This window comes from Drosophila virilis, chromosome X (assembly GCF_030788295.1).
Source record: "Drosophila virilis strain 15010-1051.87 chromosome X, Dvir_AGI_RSII-ME, whole genome shotgun sequence".
NCBI lineage: Eukaryota > Metazoa > Arthropoda > Insecta > Diptera > Drosophilidae > Drosophila > Drosophila virilis.
The window spans coordinates 24,687,214-24,706,547 of NC_091543.1; the positions used below are offsets into that span (position 1 = coordinate 24,687,214).

The 19,334-nt window shown below is 37.8% G+C and overlaps 1 protein-coding gene across 1 annotated transcript in view; it reads left to right on the top strand.

Annotated features, from left to right (window-relative positions):
• The first annotated feature begins 494 nt into the window (after positions 1-494).
• The window catches only part of RhoU, a 66,951-nt gene continuing 48,111 nt past the window's right edge, over positions 495-19,334 (top strand). The window contains exons 1-2 of the mRNA XM_015170972.3: positions 495-1,188; positions 15,716-15,768. The gene's annotated coding sequence lies outside the window, so the exon portion shown is untranslated. The remainder of the gene's footprint in view (positions 1,189-15,715; positions 15,769-19,334) is intronic.

Consider the following 19,334-nt stretch of genomic DNA (forward strand, 5'->3'; position numbering starts at 1 on the left):
TCGCCCAGTGCGACCGTTGCTCTTAAATATATAAATACTTGCGTATTGAGATACTATATGATATTTTCTTGTTGATAGCTGGTCACTCTGTTTGGCCGTTTGCTTTAATTTTGTATTGAGCAGGTGACTTATTTTTGTTAAGTTTCTACTGTGCACTCCTTTTCTTTGTTTTTATATTAAAAAAAAATAGAATGTATACATTTTCATAATCAAATTAAAGTTATTCATTTTGGAACATAAAGATGAATGAAAATTATCGATAAGATAAGCGATTGACGCAAGCGCATTTATTTTGCACTTCAGATAACACAACATATGTAATAAGTTGCAGCTGGTTTTTATTATGCGACTATATGCAAGTTTTATAGAGATATTATAGATCGATACATCAAGATAAGACCTGGAGACTGTTAGTATTTTTTCAACTGATATTGTCAGTATTTTGTGCGCCTATTTTTCTGGCATTCCGACGCTTCTATATGAGGGTCACACGATCAGTTAGTTCGAGTTTTCTGCAAGAGTCGGCTGTTTAATTCGACGTTCGTTCGCGTTGTTTTTTTTTTGCGTTCAGCATTCGTTAATGTTTTGTTGTTATTTTGCGTAATTATTTTGTTATTCCATGAGTTGTTTTTAGTGGCAAGTGATTATATATACACATATATTATGTTAAACGGTTGCGCAGTTGCAACACCAACACAAATACACCTACAATTTTTTGTTGCAAGCAGTTGCGTGCCGTCACAGGCAGCCGACGACGCCGCCGCCGCCGCCACCACAAAACACGCACACATACTGCGACGCATGCGCAGCAGCAGCAGCAGAAGCAGCGTTTACAAGCTTGTGCATGAGTGCAGGTGTTTCTGCTTCTTCTTGTTGTTCAGTTACTTTGCCGCCAGTTTGCTGCGATCCCTTGGCGAGTGCGCGAGTTTTTCAGCGTCGCGAGTTGTGAGTTTTTGATTTCGAAAATTCAATGAAAACCGGCAAAAGTAATTCATGGCCGTGAAAATTTCGCAAGCTTGGCAAATATATAAATTTGTTGTGTCTGTTTATATATATATATATATTTTTGTTGTTGTTTGTTTTGTTTTGTTTCAAGTGTTGCACCAAACACAGTATCAAGAACTAATTGAAAGTTGAACGCCAACAACAACAACAACAACAACTGGATTAACGGGAAATTGTTGCTGGGTAAGTTTGAGTTGCGGCTTGTGCAATGCGCGCACGCATGGACATGTACGGACATGTTCGTTCGCTGCGTCACGTCGTTACACGTCGCAGCATAACTGAAAAAAAAAGCAAAAACAAAAACAAAAACAAGAACTTTCACTATGGGAACCCCAATATAGACTTGTTGAAGCGTGCATGGAAAGCTTCATTGCGATTTTTCCCATATTCTTTTTTTAGGGAGTGCTACGAAAATCAAATACATACGTCTGTACATACGCAGCCATGCCTTGTATATGCCATGTACATACATAGATATGTTTGGGGAAATTTTGAATATTATAATCTCTACACAGCTTTATGTGCATAGGATTAGGAATAGGATAATTACAAATAAGGAACAGCTTTTTTTTTTGTTTGCAGACTTTTACGTTTTTATTATATTTCTTATCAAATTGAAATCCACCCGTGGCATCTTGATCTGATCGTTCAGGAATAAGGAACCAAATATTGGAATCAACGATTTCCGGCCAACTCGGTCTTGCCTTGAGAATCTGACAGTATAAACTTTTAACCTTTGTCACCAAGATCATTGAAAATGAGTTTGGAACCGATCGGATGGTAAACAAAAAAGTTGCATACTAAAGCTTTTCGCGTTTTTTCCACACATGCGGGTGGAATTTGCCGATATGCCGACCTTATGTGCGCCTTTGTTTTGTCAGTCAATCAATGAGTCAGTCCGTCAGTCAGTCCGTCAGTCGGGACAAACAGTTTTATATATACAAACATAATAAACATTAATTTCGCACTCTGCTTCTTTCCTGCCATTGCATTTAGTTTTATTTACACACAGACATACAAATTCGTATGTAATTACAAATATATATATATATATATATATATTATATGTATATGTATGTAATGCGGCATATTCAATTTCAATTTGCAAAGTTGTTTTTTGCTTCGATTTCTGTTGCATTCGCGCGCACATTCCGTTCGTTTTTACCTGATCTCACCTGGTCCTGGTAAACAATTTCAATAAACACAAACCAAAATGTGATACATGCAATTTTAACAGTTTTTATCGCCATTTCTCTCACTCCATTTTGCACTCTCTCTCCCTCTCTCTATTTCTCTTTGCCTTGCTCCTGTTAATTTCGTTAATTGCTTTGGGTTTTTTTTCTTCTGTTTTTCACCTGGGATTTCAGGTAGGGCATTGGTGCGCGCTGCCAGGTAAACAGCGATCGAAGCAGCGACCAGACAACCGAAATGTCGAGCTGAGAGTGCGGCAGCAGCAGCTGTTGCCGCTTTGCATGAATGAGGTGGCATTTGCCCCCTCCCCCCCCCCACACCCCGGCGTTGCCTGTTAAATAGTTGATTACCTGGCCGTGATTGTGCGCTGCACCTTCGTCTGCCGCTCTTCGTTTGGCTCTACGCCAGCTTATCTCGGCTTGTATTTGGCCGAGTTTCATGCTCTTCATGTTTGTTTTCTTAGTTGCGCGGGGCAAAGGCAAATATATCTGGTTCCCTTCAACTCGATGTGAATCGCTATAACTAAGATTTAGAGTCGAAAAGATAATCAATATTTAATAGAATAAATACTTAAGGATTTAAATATAATGCAATAATAAACATGTGTAAAATCGATAAATATTGAAGATTGATAAATATTGATATTGAAGATTCCAGTAATTGAACTTTTCCCATATGGAAACTTTCGAATATCATCTTCATGCCCTGCAGAGAGACGGAAGTTCGAAAGTTCGGCACGCCGAAGGTCTAATACCCTTGCACAGCCAACCTTTTCATAATGTTTATACTGCTTTGCCCTTAGGGGAAAATAGTTAATGCCAAGTTTGGTCAAAAACCTAGTTTTCGACCGATCGTTGCTATGGCAGATACATGATATAGTGGTCCGATCCAGCTGGCTCTGGCATAAGCGAAAGACGGACTTTTGCAATATAAAGATAGCTTTCAGACTGAGAGACTAGTTTGCATAGAAACAGACAGACGGACATGGCTATATCGACTCGGCTGTTGAAACTGATGTCTTCTTCTATGCGTTACACATTTCACGATTAAATTATAATACCCTCGGCAAGGGTATACAAATGTGTGTCATCAGACGGCTTATCGTTTATTGTTTCGCAATGCTTAAGCTTAAGTGTGGCCCGACTGCGGTTGGGGCATGGCTAGCACCTGCGACACATGAATTAGAATCGAAAAACTTACCTGCAAACGAAACAGTTTTCCCAGGGAAGTGCCAACAGAGCGCCGCCAGCAGGAAAAACAACAACAACAATTGAACTTGCAACAAAATCTGCTCGTGTTTAAAACATGAAATGAAAAAAAAAAAGATGCAACAATCTGTTGGTCAGTTGGTTCGTTGTGTTCCTTGGCTGCAAACAGAATCAATGGTAAAATAAATGAAAAATATAAAAATACGACGATTGCATACCCTGCAAGACATGCGACTTAAGCTTTTGGTAGGAATATTCCCTTAAAGGCGGCTTTTGATTGAGATGTCTTGGAATGGATACTGCCTGCAGCATGAAATGTTGCGATTGAGAGGCTTATCTACTCTTGCCAGTTGATGCTGATCATGAATATATATGTACATGTATGTGCATATCTTTTCGTTATGCGATCAGTTTCCCAATTCCCAGACAATCAAATAAAACTCGCTAGAAGAACGAAATGTTATCTTGGCGATGCCGAATATTAAATACTCTTGAAAGTGCACGACTTCTTGTTGTACTTAAGACTCTATAATATTGGAAATAAAACATTTATAGAGTTGACAATTTTCGAGCTTAAGCTAACTGAGAATTGCACTCGCACACTTAATTAGATTTGATTTTCTCTTTTTTTTTTCTGCACATAAACTAAAGAAATATGAGGTAAATTTGCAGCAGCGGTTCCTCACAAATGTGAAAACTTATTGCGCAAACCATTGAGAGCTGACATTTTAAATATTTTTAATTTGATTTCTTTACACGTTTTCATGCAATTATGCATGCCCGCTAGCCAAAGTACCGGAGACAATTTAAAGGAAATAAGAAAAAGAGAATCAAAATAAAATAAAATAAAATAAGGTGGAAAATGCAGACGAATCGAGTTGAAAAATGTACAAACTAAAAGCCGGATGGATTAAATTGGGATTTATGCACAAACGCATTCGTGGACAAACTCACATAGATACACACCCACACCCACACATGCATGTGTATATATATATATGTGTGTGTGTGTGTGTGTGTGTGCATATGTAATGCTCTAGCCTTCTAGCTTTGCCACAGCCTTGGCTCGCCGCGCCTACCCCCGGGCAGGTTCTCGGTTTTAACAATTTCGGGGCAGATAAAAATGTTGAAACTGTAACCAAGGTAATTCCCAGGAGGCGCAGCCAGCAAAAATGCCAGGATAACTGTGACTTACACACACACACAAGCACACACAGACACACACACACACACACGGACACTCGTACAATGGCTGCAACTTTTTAGCTCCTCATTCTGAGATTTTTCAGCCTTTCACAACTTGGCTATGGTAATCGCACTTGGCGTTCCATGGTCAGTGGGCGGTGGGTGGTGGGCGGTGGGCGGTTGCAGGCGGATAGAGTTGCCAGCGTATGCAGTTTTTATGTTAGTCAGCAAATTGGACGCCGCTTTCCACACATTCTGTTGCACCAATGTGGAAGTTGTGCTTAGAATTCCCACCGGAAACGATGCAAACACAAGCAAAAACAACTGTAAACAGAGACATTCAGAGAGAGAGAGAGAGAGAGAGAGAGAGAGAGAGGGAGACAGGGAGAGCGAGAGCGAGAGGGAACCCAACATAAGTACCAGATATATGAGTTATGTTTTGTAGTTATGTGTTCTCGCTGTCGTTGTCGTTGTTGTCGTTGTTGCATCAGCAATATAGTGAGAGCTAAATGGAGTCGAGCACGTTGATGAAGTGCCTTAAAATGGCCATAAAAAGGCCCTTGTTTGACTTGACTCTATCTTATTTAGGCCATGTTCACTTAATCTGCCTTTTGCTTTTCAAACAGATTGCGAAATTTCATTATGTTTCTATGCGCTGCCTCTCTGTCACTTTCGTCTCGTCTGCCTTTTGTCCATGCTGTCCCAACGTGTGGCATCCAGCTTCGGGCTGTGCCTATCAATTTTCATAATTTGTATTGACCTACAAGTCTGTTGCAAATTGACATTTTGCCCATCAGCTGGCTGATGTCTGACCCTGACCCACGTCCAATTGTTTATTCTCTCTCTCTTTTCTACACAATCTCGCTTGCTCTCTCTCGCTGTCTCTGTCTTTCTCTTGGCTCTGCTCTGCGTCTCTAAAGTGCAGCTTTTGACACACAAAAACAAAGGGGCACATCGAGCGCCGAGCTGTGTTGTCAAGTTCGCCTTCTTTCCGCCAAATCTAGCTTTTTATCAAAATGTGTGAAAATTCTGGCCATTTAATATGTTACTTTTATATTAAAAATATACAAAACACCTTATTAACTATTCAGACATTAGTTTAAATGTGTTAAGCTTATTAGGCTTATAAAGCATTATGTGTTTTTTTTTTGGCCAGCTTTTCCCACCAAAGCAACAACTTTTTGTCTCTGTAAAGCTGGCAGCACTGGCGCAGAGACAGCATCAGTTTCATAATACAATGCACATGTCACATTTTCTGGCGAGCCTGTTTCTGCGCTCTGCATTTGCTTTGCATTCATCCCCAGCAGTTTTTACAGTTGCACTAGCAATTCTCTGATGCCACCTAAACGGAATCAGCTGCCAAACGGGTATGTTAGACTGTAGCAGCCAGCATGCGTTACACAAGTCGTGACAAAATTCGAATATTCTTTGTAGGGACATAACAATCCCTTTTTAATTATCGCCTTTCTATGCGATTTTCATGATTTTGCCAAAGGCTCAAAGGCCCCATTATGGATCGCCTTATAATATGATTATTAAATTATGATTATTTGTATTAATTTTATAACAAGTAATAATCATTTTCCTTTTGTTATTACTATTATTATTATTAGTATTATTAGGGAGCATCTTCGAATCAAGCTTCGTTCGATTGCTTTTGTTGTTGTTGTTAGCACACAATTTACTGGCTCAACTGTTTCAACTTCAATTACATTTAAGTTGCCCGAGACTCACATGCGACGGTGCCCGGTTGACGGCGGTAGGGTAGGGGTGGTAGGAGGGTGCGGTGGGCATTGTAAGCGGCTCACAGACAACATCTGTTTTGGCCACCGTCTCGCATCTCTAGGGCTGTTATGCGGCTCCTGCGGGCCAGCTCGCCCTTAGCCCTGCTGTTTGTTGTCTCGCTGTGGTTTTGTTTCATTTCATTTTGACAAACAGTTTGTTTGTTGTCGCATCGCTCCAGAGATCGGAGCGTCTGTCAGGTTGCGTGTTGCATTTGAATGTGGCCTATGACACATATATCTGCAGCCCACCTGCGCCCACCTGCGCCCACCCTCGTGTTGGTCATTTGGTGCACATGACTTCTACCGTTCGGATAGAAGTGCCTTGGGCTGAAATTTGTATACGTATTCAGCGGTGTAAGTAATTGGCAATTGGGCATGCCAATGTATTAATTTACCGGCAATGCCTGCCCACCAATCAGAGAGGATTAATTGGCATAAAGAGAGATAGAGAGAGTGAGAGAGTGCAGGGAAACGTCCATTAGTTCAAGTCAATAGGTTGCATAAATCTCATTATACACTTGCTGTTGGTATTTTAAAACTGTCACAAAATGTTTAAAGCGCATATTTCTAGCATGTAATCAAACATTTTAATGAAAGAATTCAATTTTTATTTACAATTATGATTAAAATAAATCCCAAATGGACCCAATTTTTGTGGAGCTTATCAATTTGAACCTTAACTTTAACAATTGCAGCTTAACCAAATTTCTTTTTAAAATTATTTTGCCATACATAAGTCTAAGAAGGTATTTTGTGTACGGCACGACCCCAACATTAATTCTTTGGTGTTTATAAAATCATTTGATTAAACCGGAAAGCACATTTCGTGACGAAATTTTAATACTCTTTATAGGGCATAATAATCCCTTTTTAAAAATCGCTCTGTAATGCGATATTCATGATTTTGCGCAAGGCTTAAAGGTCTCAATATGGATCGCCTTTCTATGCGATTACGAACGACAAATATTATTTGTATTATTATTATTATTTTTCTTTTCTTTTTTAATTGCCATATGCATGTCTGAGAGGGTATTAAGTGTTCGGCACGAAGCCAGCTGTTGTTCTTCGGTGTTTATAAAGTCATTTAATTAAACTGGAAAAAACTTCCACCCGCCTCTGGCGACTCTCTATCAATGTTGTTGATTAATTATTTTTCGCTTTCTCAGCGCGCATTATGCAACACTGCAACAGCACTTCACAGACGCACACACACACACACACACACGCACACATATATGTAGTTAATTGTTATGCACACTATATCATATTATCTGCCATGTTCATGTCCACATTTAAATGTTGATTCGTTTCGCTGGTTTCGATTTTCCACAACAATTTGTTTGCCATTTGATTGAATTATGTCCCGTTGCAGTTGCAGCGGATCTTAATGCAATTTTTAACTGTGCCCGCACTTAATTACACTCCAATTTGAAAGCGAGCCGCTTCGCCATTATCTCATTATGGTGCTTGGCATGCTATGCGATTTATGTAAATCCGTTTTGCAGCTACCGATATTAATTTGGCCCTCTCTCAAGTCAATCAACAATTAATTATTACCAAATTATTATATGCTATCGCAGCCGAAATCAATTCTCAAATCAAATCTAGCAGTAAATCGAGCTATCGCACTTGTTCATATCAATTAATGTCTGCGCGCTGTCTAATTATTATTATATTTGTTAGATAAAAAGGTGGGCTGTGCGTCGGCGCGCTGATAACGAAGCGTAGAGATCGAATCCCCGAGCCGACAGAACACATAATAATGTACTATGTTTATTTTTTTTCCAGTGTATGCTTACAGTGTATGTTACAGCTGGACATGTGTTCATTTTATTTTCATAAAATCGTCAGATTCATCTGTTTCGTATCGTATCCTTCAATGGAACAGTTATGCCCTACTTGGGTAGCGCTTGTGACTTAATGCCACGCCTCTTTATCTATTTAATTGCCCATTCTCTGATGTTGCGCTGCTGTTGCAATTGTTGTTTGTCTCCTTTTGAAATATTTGTTAATGCAATAAAGTTGAGCACACAAAGGGCAGATACACAAAGCTGAAGCTAAGCAAAAGCAAAATACAAAAAAAAAAAACAAAAATGATACATATAAATATAGGTAAGAGTACTTGAGTGAAGAGTGTCCGAATAGGGAATACCCTGCACGCAGCGCGGCTGTGCACTATATACGAGCACCTAAATTCTAAACTGATGCGAGATAATCTGCGAGATATGGCGCACATTTAAAATCGTTTGCTTGATCAGATTGAGAGGCGCACATGGGAAAAGCGATTCCAAATATATAACTGAAATGGTTTCCCTCTGCCTGTAACATACGAAGCTGGTGAACTCAATTTTCGTTCCTTCAATGGGTACAGGGTGTGCAAACACCAACGACAAACAAACCCAAAATAAAGAAAACAACCAAAATGTGTTCAATTCCATTTATCATGTACGCATGATAAGCCTGATAAGCGGCGCACTTTGTGCATGTTCCGCTTGTCCCTGTGCTTGTCTTCTGTCTTCTGTCATTTTTTTTTTTTGTGATAAGAAACAGCGCGCGAGTGTCGTGCCGATAAGAGAGTGAGGGAGTGCAGCGGGTGACGGGTGACGGTAAATGTCGCGCAATGCTCTCGCTCGTATCTGTATCTGCAGCTGTTGTAGGCACAATCTGCATCTTGTCATCAATGAGGTTGAACAGAGTTGCGCTCGTACGGGCCAAACCATTCAAGTGTATCGCATCTGAATCGATTCATATTCAATATTCAGCTTTCAATAGCAATACACAACGATAAAAGCTGTATTTGTCTGAGGATATTGGCTCTGTGTTATGCTCGTCCTTCTGTTAGTCTGTCTCCTGTATAGATCGAGACGCGCCCCACCCTCAAACCCACGACTTGTAAAGTCACAGCTCTTCCTATTTTATAATTTGTAAGCTTATTTGTCTAGTAAATTGATTGTCTAGTGATTCTTTCAAATACTGCTATTCCCTTCTATGCGATTCTCATGAGCTAAGGCATGCGTATATATTTATTTATTTATAATGCTTTGCTCCCTATCTCTCTCTCTCTCTCTCCTTAGCTTGCATCCCCTTATTTCACTTTCTTTTATTTTATTGATAAAGAAGAACACTTTAAACAGTGTTGTTCTACCTTCAACATATATCTGAAACCATGCTTGTTTGTGTATAGATAGGTTTTATCCATATGCCCCATGCATAAATAGATCTTATTACACTTGATGCAATCGCTTCGAACCATGTTTAATCTCTTGCCAGTTGTTAAACAAGCTTTTATTTTATAATTTCCACATTTTCTCTTAGCTGCTAGCGCTTTCGTTTGACCAGACCTTTATCAAGGTATCATGGATTAATGCATATATATGTTACAGACAAACTGAAAATTCTTTAACTCCGCCAATATGTATATCTGATCAGTTTGTCTCTTCGTCTAGCCGACATGAATTTTAAACATTTTATGTCATATATCATTCGCAGAAAAACTTCTCCCGTTTCAAAGTCGATATTTCTAATGCTAACTCAAGGTTATAAGAGCTAAAAGGTTCTCATCGTATGCACAGATTCTGAGTATATCAGCCCAAATATTGTTATTGTATTTATTTTCGCAGCTCGGATACGGGGTATCTTCTAGTCGGCCACCATTGACAAAAGCACGCTTTCTTGTTGCCGTTGCTCGACACGCTTCAGTTTCGGGGTAAATCACGCTTTATTGCATTTGAAAAGCGATTTGCTATGGCCAGTGAGTACCCGAGCGAAGTGAATACCTGTGAGGCACACAATAGTAGTAAACATCTGTGTGTGTGTGTGTGTGTGCGTGTGTGTGTTGTGTGTGTGTGTGAGCCATTGTTTACAGATACACGTGTACATATGTGTAAGTGTGCGTAGAATTGGACTACGGGGAGCGTGTTAATCCCTGCTAAGATGCAGTCTTCTCTTGGCTGAAAATTATTTCAACTTGTTCAAATTTAACATTTTCATAATAAATACCAAATAAATTATAATTTGTTCAATAATTATGAATGCTTTCAAGTCTTTTGTTTTTCTAATACTTTCGTTAAAATATTGAAGTAATTGTCTTACAGTAATTTTAAACACAATTAAAAGTTTTACTTGCGAAAAGCTCTTTAATTAATAAGAAATTTAAAAACAGCAACAACAACAAGTACAATAAACTGAAGCCAAAATAATTATAAAAAATTATACAGCGTTTGAAGATTTTGTTGTTGTTGTTTTCTCTCTTTCATTGCTGTAGCTTTGTTTTTGCCTATTGGGTTCATAAACCTTTTCGAGTGTTTAGCAATTATAATGATGAGTGTCGAAAAATTGAAGACAAAAGATTCACAGAAATGTAAGTAATGAGTTGCATGGTGAATGATGTGAGTGATTGGGAAACTAATAAACTTATGAATTTTCTAAAAATTAAAATCTAGAATGCACAGAAAAAAAAAGCTGCAAATTTAAGTTGAAATGCTGACTAACATTTGATCGTAATTGCAGCTTGCTTTGTAGCTGAAGATTTAGCATCTGTTGAAAAGTGTTTGTGTCTGTATATTTCAATATTGCTTTTTTCTTCTCACATTCATTCGCTTTGTGGAGATCCGACTGAAATTAAATATTACTTGAAATTTCAAGTCGTACCGATTTGCTGGTTTCATTCGTACCAACATCGTGGTAAATTATTGATTATTTTTTCATAGCAATTTCAATAGGCAAATATTAAAATAAATTATTGTTGCTGGATTTGAACCAGTGACTAGACGTACTTGTGTCTGCAAACTTTGACATTTGTTTTCCGCCACAAAGAGGTCGAATATTTTCTGTCCAAGTCCTGCTCTCTGATCGCTTTATCGCTAATTAGTCAGACAGCAAGTTATGAAAAACTATTATTTTTAGATTGACGAATTGACTAAAAGCTGCATATCCTTGAACTGCATTTGTTGAATATTTCCATTTGTATGTCTAACAAATATGTGGTAAACTTTTGATCTATAGACAAATTCCATTGAAGAGTTCTTTCGGTTTGAAAAAAAATCACCTGTTGGAAATTAATTACAAACATGTTGCTTTCAGTTATTTAACCACACGTGTGTAAAATTTTTAAAAAACTAATTCAAAATATGTTAAAAAAATAAGAGTTAGTTTGATAGCGCAAACATTTCCCTTATGAATGCATCAAAGTTTGCAACTTCAAGAACTCGGTTTGTTATATTTCATTCCACATATCGCTTAATTATGGATACTTGGAAGTGTCACATACGCTTAAAAGTAAATAACATTTATAAATAACATATGTATATTTTTTATTTAACATTTATATATTATACATAAATATGCATTAGTTGAATGTGTCATCTAATTTATTTCAGCTGTTGTTTATATTATTTTTCCATTTTGATCAATGTGCAAGCTCCTATTAAATGAGTATCGGGTATCACGCAACTTTTGCGACTACAGACTGGTACAGGGTATATCCAAGTTGTTTATCTAGCGATTGTTTATCAATGCAAGTGAACTAGTTAATGTGAAATTTTTCCTGTGTAGCTCTTGGGTAAAATTCCGGTCTAGTCCATTTACTTGATAAATTAGCTGAAGCAGTTTTAAGACAAGTAAAATGCACACATGCAGCCATATGCTTGGACATATGTGCGAGTGACTCTCTCCCTCTCTCTCTCTCTCTCTTTCTCTCTCTCTCTCACTCTCTCTCTCACTCTCCCTCTCTCTCTGTGTGTGTGTGTGTGTGTGTTTTTGAGTGTATTTTAGTACAGCAAAATGGGTTTGCGCACTTAATTGACTGTGAAATGTGCAATCTTCAAGTTAATAATCGGCCAAGAAATGCGTATGTGTGTGTGTGTGTGGCTCACAACAAGCGTAACAAGCATTAGGGGCAATAACAACAAGCATTCAACTAATTTAACAAGTGTACACATTAGTATTTAGTATTAGTTACACGAAATACGAACAATACGAATAAAACAATAGCAAATATATTGAGTTGGCAACAAGACCAAGAACAATGTGGCGTATGCGCAACGTTGCAAAAACGAAACTTAAACAAGTCGAATGATTTACAACAAACTAAACAGCAACAACAACAACAACAACCTGATCAGCAACAACAATTACTGCAAGTGCCCATCAGTGAAGCGCAAACGCCAACTACTCGAAATGGGATACAAAACTGAAGCCAATGGACGCAACGGCCGTTTTGTTGTTGTATTTTTTGTTTTCTTGTTTATACATACCACATACATACACACATACACACATACACACATACACACATACATACATACATACATACACACACACACACACATACATTCATGCAATCATTTTGAAACAACATCTGAGGGAGCAGTAACATCACAAAGTCCGACGACCGCTTCGGCTCAATTATATGTATATAAAATAATAATAATAATATGGGCCTTTTGTTTTGGACTTGAAATTGGTATAGTCGGAGTGAAAAAAGAGGAAGAAAAACAGACAGAGCAACAGACAGGCAGACAGTGGATTGAGTCTCAGTTGTGATTCATAGCTCTATTGTTGTTTTTTTTTTTTTTTCAGTGACTGCAACAATTTGCTTGTGGCCAACGTTGTGTGAATCATTAACGTTATCAAAAAAACTGTGCAACGTTTTTACAGGGCACAATAATCCATTAAAAGGCAACGATACTTAACAGAAAATAAAAATATTACACAGATATTAGTCGATGAGGCAAACTGGTTTATCAGTTGGAAAATTGAGGATTTGCTCCAATCGAGTTTTACAAGAATAATAAAGTCCACGTGTACTTTCATGCATATTAATTAATACTAAAAAAAAATGTCTTTGAATTGGTTGCAACAAGTTAACATTAAAAACTCACTAAAATTCTAGCGAAATTAGTGTTGATTAACGTTAAGCAGAGCAGGTTAGAAAGAAAGCAAGAGTACGAGAGACTGAGAAGGACAACTGATTGAAATGTCAAGCATGTAAAGCATATACAGTATGTCAATAAAGTGTTTTTACTAACAAAAAAAAACTAATTTTTTGGGTTTAGTTGAAAATAAATGTACCTAAAAGTGAGAATTTTTTTTCAATTATAATTTATTTCGATTCTATATTTCTCCTAGAACTTAATGGCAAAAAGAATTGTTAAATAACATTACCCAAACATTTTATAAAATTAAAAAACTAAAAACATTCACATTTTATGCTGTCAATAAAGTGTTTTTACAGCTACGGTAAATTGTTTTGCCGTTCTCTTTTGGGTGATCCCGTTAGATTTGGGCCCATGCGTTTTGGCTTCTCTTGTGTCTTCGACTTTTCTTGTCATTTTCTATTGCAATTTATAACGTTTTGCTTTAATTTTATGAAAAATAAAATGCCAGGAAAAAGAACAACTTTTGAAGTCGCTCAGCTGGTGTATTATAACCATCAGATGGGACGTCAAGTCTCGGAACTGGCTGATATGTTTAATTTATCAAAAGCAACGATATACAACATATTAAACAGAGCCAATAAGGAAGATAGGCTAGAGGCAAAGCCAGTATGTGGTCGACCCTGCAAAATTTCTGACAGAGATAAGCGAAAAATTCTGAGAAAAATTGAGAAAAATCCACAAATTTCGCTTAGGGATATTGCTCAGGAGTTCAAGGAAGAAAGTGGTGTTGATGTGTCACATGAAACTGTCCGAAAATTACTGAATTCCAATGACTACACATCACGAGTTGCCAGGAAAAAACCTCTACTATCGGCGGCGAATATTTTGAAGCGGCTATCGTTCGCTCAAGTCCATGTAAATAGTTCGAACGATTTTTGGAGTAACGTCATATTCTGTGACGAAAGCAAGATGATGCTATTCTACAACGATGGGCCATCCAGAGTCTGGAGAAAGCCACTAACAGCGTTGGAAAACCGCAATATTATTCCAACCGTTAAATTCGGAAAACTATCAGTGATGGTGTGGGGGTGTATTTCGAGCAAGGGTGTAGGAGATTTGACCTTCATTGAGAATACCATGGATGCTAGACAATATCTGAGCATTTTACAGACACATCTCGTCAGTAGTGCACAGAAATTTGGATTCTATGAGGACAATAAGCCAATTTTTAAATTTTACCAGGACAATGACCCGAAGCATAAAGCTCATATGGTAAGAGTTTGGCTGTTGTACAACTGTGGAAAGGTGTTAGACACTCCACCACAAAGTCCAGATATGAATCCAATAGAAAATGTGTGGTCATATTTGAAAAAAAAAGTCGCAAAGCGGAGTCCAAAATCAAAAACTGATTTAAAAGCTGCTGTACTGGAAGAATGGCAGAAGATTCCAGAAACATACATACAAAACCTTATTGTTTCAATGAAACGGCGATTGCAGGCTGTATGTGACGCTAATGGCAGCCACACAAAGTATTAAAAAAAAATATTCCTGTTTTTTTAACATTGTTATTTAGTAATAAAGTTTCGTGTAAAAACACTTTATTGACAGCATAAAATTTGAATGTTTTTAGTTTTTTAATTTTATAAAATGTTTGGGTAATGTTATTTAACAATTCTTTTTGCCATTAAGTTCTAGGAAAAATATAGAATCGAAATAAATTAGAATTGAAAAAAAATTCTCACTTTTAGGTACATTTATTTTCAACTAAACCCAAAAAATTAGTTTTTTTTCGTTAGTCAAAACACTTTATTGACATACTGTAGCTTGTATGTTATCTATTGAATTTTTTATTGATGAACATTGCTGATCGATTGTCTAGTTATATTTCGGAAGCTGCTAAAATATGCTCTAATCTATTTGCCACTGTCGATGGCGCATGGTCTGACTGTTTGTGTGGAAATGCTTGGTCATAAATTTAAGCACTGCATATGCGTATGTTGGCCATCGTCGCAGCTGCCAGGGTTGCCAGGGTTGCCAGTGCTGCCAGGGCTGTTGCTCCGCCCGCTGCTACTCGGTTAAATTTATGTGCGGATTTTTATGGTTTGTTAAATTGCTGGCCCAACAAATGCCAGCCGGAAACATATACCCACGTCGCAAGCAACACTTGCAGCATTATGCTGCGGTCCGAGGTCTACGTTAACTATTTGCATTTCATTTTCACAGCCCAGGTGCAAAGGTTGCCGCTGAAGGCAATCTCTTGTTCAAGTCAAGTGCGCTCCAGACCAACAAATATAGTTTGAAACATCGCATTTTGCTTTTGGACTTAAATGGAATGCTTTCTGGCTTCGGGCTTGACATGGAATGCATACGACAGCATTATTTTTGACTTAAAATTACCATTGCTTGTTAGTCGCTCAACATATAAAATTACTGATTTCTTATTGTATTCTGTTTTCCCTTGCAGATATTATGCAGAACTCTCAACGGAAGCGAATCACAGCATCTTGGGACTGAGAGGTAAGTTCTATTATAACTTGACTGTTTGCGGTCGCTGCAAGCTTTGTTCTATATGTGCTATTTCCGCCTTTTTCAATTCAATTTAAGACTTTTGAACTAGTTGGTTGACTATTATTTTTATTACTTGCTATCGTTTTTGTAACTGTGTCCCACAAGTTGTACACCAAAAAAGCGCATTTCGATTTTTGTTCAGAGTTGGCTCGAAGGAAACTCAAAAGCAAAAGGCAAAATCACAATTTCAAATGGCAATTTGAGCTGAAATCAATTTCCGCTTGGCTTTATGAACAAAACTATTTATTTGCTTTATTTGACGCTTTAAATTCAAATTGAATGCAGCAGCAGCAGCCGCAGCAGCAGTAGTTGACTGCAGTTCGCCAAATTTCTAGTGGCAGCTGCGTCGTCTCATCTTTTTGACATTTCGTGTTAATTTTTGAGCTGTTTCTTTGGCAAAGCGCCAATTTCTTCAGTCTGTGTTTACCTTTGCGACTTTGACTTGGACTCCAGCTTCTTTAATTGTGTTGACAAATGCCCAAAAATGTCAAAAATAGTATATATACGACTATATATGTATATATATATTTGAAATTCTGAACACGTACCCAAATTAGCGTAAAATCAACTAAAGGCAAAATGGCAGACGCCAGCTGCGGCTATGCACTGCTGGGCAGTGAGTGAAGTCTGGCAGGGGAGGGGTGAGTCATGGGGGAGGGTGTGTGTGTGTGTGTGTGCTAAAGAAAATCACCTGCTATTGAGCTTTCTGCTTTCCTTTTGCTTATATTTTCCGGCCCAAATGTTTTTCGCAATTTGTATTTGACATTTACAAACGGTTTTTAGTTCTTGTTTGTGACTGTGTGTTTTTGATGTAATTATGGAAAACCTGAAAATGGCGCACTTTTGATTAATGTGAAACAGCTCAAAAATTACCGACACATGTCAAAGTTGGAAAGCTTGTTGTCTGGCAAAGTCCTCAAGTTATGCGAAAGCATTAAATGGCTAAAAAGTGAGTTGCCAACAGGTGGCCTGTCATACCGTTAACTATGTTGGCATTGTGCCGTGGACCCAACAATAGGTCGTTAAAGTCTTCATATTTAATGAGCCTGTAATATATATCCCATTTCCATCAAAGGCATTGTAAGGCTCTGAGTTGTACATCTATAAGCAAAAAATGCCAAAGACTTAATACCCTTGCGTTCGTATGACAACTGGAAAATGCAATTCGAATTCCGAATTTCATTTATTAACTGCCTACAATAAGTAGAAGGTTGCATGACAATAGCTTTAGGACTGGAAGCTATGTATATAAGCTAGGCCTGCTCAAGAATATAGCATATACTTTATGTTGTCATAATGTTGCCTCTTAGGTGTGGGTGTCCCATTCGTTTCCACAAGCAGCATTAGATCACGGAAGTGAACTGCAGGCACTTGCTGCCCTTCATGATGTGGCAATGTTGTCCCTGGCACTGCCCCTGGCAGTGCCGTTTGGTTGGTGCACAGCTTCCATTTGAAAGTGCAGCAACCTACGCGGCAGCTCAGTTTGGTTTTTTCATTAATTTTTATAGTTTGGCCAACCGGCTGGCGAGCACGGAAAGTACGTGCACAGTTTTCCCATTTTCACAACAAGCGACGTCGTCGCTCGCTCATGGCTCTATGTAAGGCCAAAAGCGAGAAGCCGAGAAACCAGTTCAAAATGCATTTTCGCGCCGTGTCGGCTGCATAAATACAACCAAAATCAGGCAAACGGCCAAACGACCGAAAAGACCAAAGCAATACAAAGCCAAGTCAACCGGCCGACCGATCCATGACTGACTATCCGCAGCTCTTCATATGGAAGTGTATACTCTACCCATCAGTTGATGGTTGATTTTATTTGATATTCGACAAATAAATAAGTAAACTATTTATATAATATTCAAGGCAGCGAATACTCTTATTTGTAGATATACAACATTTTTGGGAAGGGATGCTCGATTTTAAGGAATTAAAACGATATTTGAGGTTTAATTTTCGTGCAATTGACTTCAAGTTTGTTTTAAAAGCTTTACAGAACGAAGAAAAGAAATCAATACTCAAATTCAAGCTGGCGAAAAAGTTCAGCAACATAAAATGAAATGCATGCAACTTGCTAGCTTGAGAGCACTTGTGCAGGGTATCTGCTGGTCAAGCACACTCGACTAGAGCATTCTTACATTGGTTATGGTGCGCGTTTTGCTGTTTTTTTTTTTTTTATATTTGGTGTGGCTGCCTTCATTTCTTTTCCATAGCAATTTACCAAATATGTACCTTTCACTTTGAAAATCGTAAAATGTCACAAACTGTTCAATAAAAACACAAATGACAATAAAAATGCGATAAAAAAAGGCAACCAGCAACCGCAGTTACAACAAAAACAAAAAAAAAAAGCACAATAACACCAAAAACAATGCAAGCAATTGCATAAATTAATGTAAATTTATGCGAAAAATTACAACAGCAACAACTACAGTTACAACAAAGAAGAGAGCAGAGCAACGTTTGAACAACGAGTTGTGTGTTTCACATGGCCGAGCTTTCGGTGCACGAGGAGGATGGGTAGTTTACTGAAAGTGTGTTCGTTGTGTGTGTGTGTGTGTGTGTGGGGCGGGGTTCCGCCCAGAGGCATAGGAGTTGTACGTGCAGCTCGAACAGTCAACAAAAGTGGGGATATAGCTATCAGTTCATTAGCGCTGCCGCAATTAATCCTATATATAAAAAACTAACGTTTAAAACACGGGCTTGTCCGGGCTTCGAATGCAAATTCTGGATATAGCGCAATATCTATTCAATTATTAGACATATCTCCAATAATGAGCATGATGTTTTTTAGATGCAAAACGATGAAAGTTTTATACAACAGTTTTCAGCGCATTTCCCGAGCTTGGATTTTCCCAAACTCTTAAAAGTACGTATTCATTTCCTTAATGTGTAGATCTTCAATTTTCCACACAGGAGCGGAGGTATTGCGGAAAACGTGAACATGTTATGATCACAAAGATCATATTCACGTATTTTCCACACTTGCGAGTGGAATCGTTGCAAACCGGGTCATAGTGTGGATTTGTATACATTTATAAAGATAATAAAATATAATATATTCAGTTAACATTTTATGCGTTAACTCATGTTTCTTTTCCGCGGATGTGAATATGTATACATATATACATTCGTGTATGTGTGAAATTTACGTAAAAAACGTGTTTGAAATTGCCTTAAAGGGGTCAACACTTTTGTTGAGTTTTTTTTTTTATTATTTTTTTTTTTTTTATATATAGTCTTTTCCACCTTTTCAATGAGAAACGTTTCCTAACACTCAACTCGATATGAATCTAAGCTGGGAAACGCATTTTCTATTTGCATATTTTGACGTTTTCGTTTTTATGATATTTAAATGCAGGGCTCGACGAAGAAGAAACAACTTTAAAGTTCATAAACCTAAAAAAGCCACATCTTTGCGTTTTATCTGCGTTTCGGTCATTTAAGCAGCTTAGCTTTGCTAACTAGTTGGTTATATAAAATGAATATTTGGAAATGTTTTCCTCTTACATAAATGG